Here is a 5817-nt window from a genome sequence, read left to right as displayed (position 1 = left end):
TGGTAACCACTAGTTTTTTCTCTGTATTTGTGAGTCTGTTTCTGTTTTGTTATGTTCACTAGTTTGTTATAGTTTTTAGATTCCACATGTAGGTGATAATGTACAGTATTTGTCTTCATATATCTGATTTATCTAACATGTATAATATACTCCTTGTGCAGCCATGGTATTGAAAAGTACAAGATTTCATACTGTTTTATAGCTGAGCAGTATGCCTTTGTGTGTGTGTGTGTGTGTGTGTGTGTGTGTGTGTGTGTGCGCGCGCGCCAAATTTTCTTTATCCATTTCTCTGTTAAGGAACACTTAGGTGGCTTCATTATCTTGGCAATTGTAAATAATGCTGCTGTGAACTTTTGGGTGCATGAAGCTGTTCAAATGAGTGTTTTTATCTTTTTCTGATACATACGCAGGAGTGGAATTTCTGGGTCACATGGTGGTGGTTTTTTTAGTTTCCTTGAAACTTCCATCCTGTTTTCCACAGTGGTTGTACCAACTTACATTCCCACCAATGTGTATGAGTTTAAGAGTGTAACAGTGTATGAGTGTATGAGGATTACCTTTTCTCCACATTCTTGCCAAAATTTGTTATTTGTTTTCATATTGATGACAGTCATTCTTATAGGTGTGAAGTGATGCCTTATTGTGGTTCTAACTTACATTTCTGTGATGATTCACAATGTTGAACATCTTTTCATGTGCTTTTTGGGCATCTGTATGTCTTCCTTGTAAAACTGTCTCTTCAGGTCTTCTGTCCATTTTTTAATCCAGTTGTGTGTGTGTGTGTGAGTGTGTGCATGTGTGTGTGTGTTTGTTTTGTTTCTTGCTGTTGGGTTTGATGAGCTATTTATATATTTTTTATATTAACCACTTATTGGCCATATTATTTACAAATATCTTCTCCCATTCAGTAGGCTGTCCTTTTATTTTGTTGATAGTTTTATTTACTGTGTGAAGTCTTTTAAATTTAATTAGACCTGATTTGATTATTTTTGTTTTTATTTCCTTTGATTTTTAAATCAAAAACACACTGTTATGATTTATGTCAAAGAATGTTCTGTCAAAGTTTTATTTTCAAAGTTTTATAGTATCCCATCTTACATTTATGGCTTTAAACCATTTTGAGTTTATTTTTGTACATGGTGTTAAAAAATTTCTAATTTCATTCTTTTACATCTATATGTCCAATAAATGAATTAATATGTCTTAACTGATTTTGAATAAAGCAATCAATGCATACATAAGCTAACAGCCTAAAAGCTTTTATTTATTTACAATTTGTGATCAGGTTTTACACTTTCAAAAATTTTAATAAATTAATTTGGGGAGGCAATCAAAATATCCTAATGTCAAGGATGACTTCATTTTTATTAAATTCTCTATAATATATGCAATATTGACTATCAGTCAGCAGAGATTTTGGTAATAGATCATTGGATAACAAGAGCTACATGTTATTCTGAAACTTTGTTTTGTATAAATATCAGTGTTCTGGTGATACGTGAGAATTCTCAGGCTAGACTGTGAAGAACACATCCATAATGGTATATAAGTATATTAGGCAAAGAGAATTATTTATTTTATAAGTCTCATAATACAAACTATTAATTAATAACAATTGGAATCTCTTAAATATATGTAAATCATCTGTTAAATAAATGTAAATCATCATACTTTTAATGCATTTCCTGATTGTTATGTCTTCCTTTGTTTTTTTTTTTTTTATGTGTGAAAGTGAAAGAGGAGAGTGAAAAAGTTGGCTTAAAGCTCAATATTCAGAAAACTAAGATCATGGCATCCAGTCCCATCACTTCATGGCAAATAGATGGGGAAACAGTGGAAACAAGGCTGACTTTATTTTTCTGGGCTTCAAAATCACTGCAGATGGTGATTGCAGCCATGAAATTAAAAGATGCTTACTCCTTGGAAAGAAAGTTATGACCAACCTAGATAGCATATTGAAAAGCAGAGACATTATTTTATCAACAAAGGTCCATCTAGTCAAGGCTATGGTTTTTCCAGTGGATGTGAGAGTTGGACCATAAAGAAAGCTGAGTGCCAAAGAATTGATGCTTTTGAACTGTGATGTTGGAGAAGACTCTTGAGAGTCCCTTGGGCTGCAAGGAGGTCCAACCAGTCCATCATAAAGGAGATCAGTCCTGGGTGTTCATTGGAAGGACTGATGTTGAAGCTGAAACTCCAGGGTGACAATAAATAGGCTTGAGATACTCCTTTTCCTATTTGGAACCAGTCTGTTGGTCCATGTCCAGTTCTAACTGTTGCTTCCTGACCTGTATACGGGTTTCTCAAGAGGCAGGTCAGGTGGTCTGCTATTCCCATCTCTTTCAGAATTTTCCACAGTTTATTGTGATCCACATAGTCAAAGGCTTTGGCATAGTCAATAAAGCAGATAGATATTTTCTGGAACTCTCTTGCTTTTTCGATGATCCAGCAGATGTTGGCAATTTGATCTCTGATTCCTCTACCTTTTCTAAAACCAGCTTGAACATCTGAAATTTCACAGTTCATGTATTGCTGAAGCCTGGCTTGTAGAATTTTGAGGATTACTTTACTAGCATGTGAGATGAGTGCAATGGTGCAGTAGTTTATGGATTCTTTGGCATTGCCTTTCTTTGGGATTAGAATGAAAGCTGACATTTTCCAGTCCTTTGGCCACCGCTCCGTTTCCTAAATTTGCTGGCATATTGAGTGCAGCACTTTCACAGCATCATCTTTTAGGATTTGAGATAGTTCAACCGCAATTCCATCACCTCCACTAGCTTTGTTCATAGTGATGCTTCCTAAGGCCCACTTGACTTCACATTCCAGGATGTCTGGCTCTAGGTGAGTGATCACACCATCATGGTTATCTGGGTCATGAAGATCTTTTTTGTACAGTTATTCTGTATATTCTTGCCACCTCTTCTTAATATCTTCTGCTTCTATTAGGTCCATACCATTTCTGTCCTTTATTGAGCACATCTTTGCATGAAATGTTCCCATGGTATGTCTAATTTTCTTGAAGAGATCTCTAGTCTTTCCCATTCTGTTGTTTTCCTCTATTTCTTTGCACTGATCACTCAGGAAGGTTTTCTTATCCCTCCTTGTTATTTTTTGAACTCTGCACTCAAATGAGTATATCTTTCCTTTTCTCCTTTGTTTTTTACCTCTCTTCTTTTCACAGCTATTTGTAAGGCCTCCTCACACAGTCATTTTGCTTTTTTGCATTTCTTTTTCTTGGGGATGGTCTTGATCCCTGTCTCCTGTACAATGTCAGGACCCTCCATCCATAGTTCATCAGGCACTCTGTCTATCAGATCTAGTCCCTTAAATCTGTTTGTCACTCCCACTGTATAATTGTAAGGGATTTGATTTAGGTCATACCTGAATGGCCTAGTGGTTCCCACTACTTTCTTCAATTTAAATCTGAATTTGACAATAAGGAGTTCATGATCTGAGCCACAGTCAGCTCATGGTCTTGTTTTGCTGACTGTATAGAGCTTCTCCATCCTTGGCTACAAAGAATATAATCAGTCTGATTTTGGTGTTGGCCATCTGGTGATATCCATCTGTAGAGTCTTCTCTTGTGTGGTTGGAAGTGGGTTTTTGCTATGACCAGTGTGTTCTCTTGGCAAAACTCTATTAGCCTTTGCCCTGCTTCATTCTGTACTACAAGGCCCAATTTGCCTGTTACTCCAAGTGTTTCTTAACTTCCTACTTTTGCATTCCAGTCCCCTGTAGTGAAAAGGACATCTTTTTTTGGGTGTTAGTTCTAAAAGGTCTTGTAGGTCATCATAGAATTATTTAACTTCAGCTTTTTCAGCATTACTGTTTGGGGCATAGACTTGGATTACCGTGATATTGAATGGTTTGCCTTGGAAACAAACAGAGATCATTCTATCGTTTTTGAGATTGTATCCAAGTACTGCATTTCAGACTCTTTTGTTGACTATGATGGCTACTACATTTCTTCTAATTGATTCTTGCCCACAGTAGTAGATATAATGGTCATCTGAGTTGTATTCACCCATTCCAGTCCATTTTAGTTCACTGATTCCTAAAATGTCATTGTTTACTCTTGCCATCTCCTGTTTGGCCACTTCCAATTTGCCTTGATTCATGGACCTAATATTCCAGGTTCCTATGCAACATTCCTCTTTACACCATCAGACCTTGCTTTTATCACCAGTCACATCCACAACTGGGTACTGTTTTTGCTTTGGCTCCATCCCTTCATTCTTTATGGAATTGTTTTCCACTGATCTCCAGTAACATATTGGGCACCTACCAACCTGGGGAGTTCATCTTTCAGTGTCCTATCTTTTTGCCTTTTCATACTGTTCATGGGGTTCTCAAGGCAAGAATACTGAAGTGGATTGCCATTCCCTTATCCAATGGACCACATTTTGTCAGAACTCTCCACCATGACCTGTCCATCTTGGGTGGCCCTACACGGCATGGCTTAGTTTCATTGAGTTAGACAAAAACTTTGTCCATGTGGTTAGATTGGTTAGTTTTCTGTGACTGTGGTTTCCGTCTGTCTGCCCTCTGATGGCCTCTCTCAGCGCCTCAATAGCAGTGCAGAGTGCCTCAAAACAAGTCGGTGGTGATTATGTTGTGGCTGAATGGAGTGAAATTATAGAATTGTACACAGCACACTATTCAAAAGTTCATCTAACACAACGGTTAGAGAAGGCCAAAGTGATTGCAAGACAGATGTTCAAATTTTATGTTTTTTATCATAACCAGCACAAAGAATATTTTGACTATATTCGAAAACATCATGGGAATTCTGTGCAGCCCTCTGTCAAGAATAACAGTGGCAGCCATGGATCCCCTATCAGTTGAAAATTAGAAGGCATCTTCAGCTGGGCTTCCTTTGTGGCTCAGCTGGTAAAGAATCTACCTGCAATGCAGGAGACCTGGGTTTGATCCCTGGATTGGGACGATCCCCTGGAGAAGGGAAAGGCTACCCACTCCAGTATTCTGGTCTGGTGAATTCCATGGACTATACAGTCCATGGGGTCGAAGAGAGTCAGACACGACTGAGGACTTTCACTTTCACTTCCTTCAGCTGCAGCACTGAATTCAATACTGGGAAGCCACCCCAGGATTCACTTATGGAAGATAGAGGTTTGAGACTGCAGCAGAAAAACTTTTTAACCCCAATACTAACTTATGCTTCAGGGACTTCTACTGTGTGTACACTGCTTATCATTATGTGATTCTGGTCATTGCCCCTGTGGGATCTCTAGGAGATGAATTTTGTAAACAGTGCCTCCCTCAACTAAATTCCCAGGATAATGAATTTCTGACCTGCAGAGAAGAAGATGGGATGGTGGTTTACCACTATGCCCAGGATGTCATTTTAGAAGTCATTTACACTGACCCTGTAGCTATTTCTCTAGGCACCGTGGCAGAAATCACTGGTCATCAGCTCATGAGTTTATCTACTGTAAATGCAAAGAAAGATCCCAGATGCAAAATCTGTAATATTAGTGTTGGACATTAACACCCACTTTTCTTATTCTTAGTCCCCCTTTCCTCCTGTAGAAGCCCTCATCCTCTGTTGTCCATTTTCATCACCAGATGTTTTCCACTGAAGCATGCACATGCCACATTCACCAAAAGTGAACTGCCACTTTTCAGATTTCCAACTTGTTGTAGTGTTTCCTATCCCTACGCTTCCCAAGACTTTGAGAGATGAACTATCCTAAGTCGTTTCTGACACTCTCTTGCCTAGACGCTGCAATGTTTTTATTTTTCCTTTATGCCAAACATAATGAAACTATTATATAAACTGCTTTAGTAAAACACAAA

General features: G+C 38.1%; 1 pseudogene; it reads left to right on the top strand.

Annotated features, from left to right (window-relative positions):
• Nucleotides 1–4548: 4548 nt before the first annotated feature.
• Nucleotides 4549–5509, top strand: LOC122422017 (annotated as a pseudogene).
• Nucleotides 5510–5817: the final 308 nt, after the last annotated feature.

The sequence above is a fragment of the Cervus canadensis genome, chromosome 19, assembly GCF_019320065.1.
Source record: "Cervus canadensis isolate Bull #8, Minnesota chromosome 19, ASM1932006v1, whole genome shotgun sequence".
NCBI lineage: Eukaryota > Metazoa > Chordata > Mammalia > Artiodactyla > Cervidae > Cervus > Cervus canadensis.
This window is presented reverse-complemented; position numbering and strand designations above follow the sequence as displayed.